This window comes from Triticum dicoccoides, chromosome 2A (genome assembly GCF_002162155.2).
Source record: "Triticum dicoccoides isolate Atlit2015 ecotype Zavitan chromosome 2A, WEW_v2.0, whole genome shotgun sequence".
Lineage (NCBI taxonomy): Eukaryota > Viridiplantae > Streptophyta > Magnoliopsida > Poales > Poaceae > Triticum > Triticum dicoccoides.
In genome coordinates, this window is record NC_041382.1 from 564,453,160 (window position 1) to 564,454,569 (window position 1,410).

Below are 1,410 nucleotides of genomic sequence, written 5' to 3' on the forward strand. Positions count from 1 at the left end.
GCCCTTTGCCAATGCCGCGCCGCCCCTCGCCGCGAGCAGCCGCCCCGTTGCCCGCGCCGCCGCCAACCCGCGTTGCGCCGCCCCTCGCCGGAGGTTAGCACCGTTCGGTTTTGTTTTTTGAAAACCGGTTCGGTTTTCGTAAGAAACCCTAGTCGTTTTTTCGGTTCGCCGATTTTTTTGATTTTTCTGTTTAGCGGACGTTCGTTTTTAACGAATGGGTTTCACTCGTTAGTTACAGATAACAAACGCTCGTTCGTTAGCCTATTCGTCAGTTTTCTTTTATCGGATTAATCCATGATTATTTCTGATCGCGATTTCTAATCCGAATTTCGTTCTAGTTTATCTTTTCGCTCGTTAGTCGGAATCAAGCGATTCAAGTGCCTAGATCTTCGTCTCGAGACCCTCTTTTTGTTTAACCAACTTAAACAAGCTTTTTCTACTGTAAAATTTGACCTAGGTCCAGATTAGTAAACGGATCTTGTTTCTTTCGCCGTTTGAGTTTCGTTGCTCTGTTTGATTTGATTCTTTTGCAAACCAGAGTTCTTAAGTTGAACTTTCTGGTTAGATCTTTTTATTTGAGATTTACCCATGTTTCTTTGCTTGATTGCTTATGTATGTTATTATTTGTTTGCGATAGAATTCCCAGAGTGCGAAGCGTGTTATTTGGAGTCTCTAGGTTACGCGGATCGTCAGCAAGGCAAGTAACACTTTGATCATACCCCTTTATCACCCAGTTTTTATGCATTAGTTCCAATCCTCAAACATTGCATGGTTAGGATGTCATTAACATGTGGGTTGGGAAGTAGTTGATGAGGTAGAACCTATTACCCTGTTACATAGCAAACCCTTGGGAGTTACTTCTACGTGTTGCTTATATTGCTATGCTATGCTCGTAGACGTGGTTTGGGTGAGTGAAATCCATGATAGATGTGAGATTGTTATTAATGGTTCAACTTAAGGTGGCAACTTAAATACACATCTGGGTGGATTGAGGCACCTGGAGTACCCAGTGTTGTCTGTATTTTTTTGGAAATACCGGAGTACCCGTGTGATCTTCCTATGGACCGCCACCCAGGCTCAAAGGGAACTGAGATTATTCATGCTAGAAACTTCCGTGTGCAGCCATAAGTTATTATGGGCTCTAGCATAGTTGATTAAGTTATGTGAAGCTCTTGAAGAGGTGGATCAGCAGGTAGTGGGATTGTAGGTTTGGTATGGTCTGCCCGGAGTAGAGAGTTAATGTTTCTGAAAGACTGTGTCTTGGTCATTCGTTTCTCAAACGCCATGTAGTGCGAGAAATCCAACGGAGGAGATCGAGTCTTGTGGGGAAAAGTGCGCAAACCTCTGCAGAGTGTATAAACTAATCATGGTTAGCCGTGTCCCTGGTTATGGACAATCTTGAATATCTAG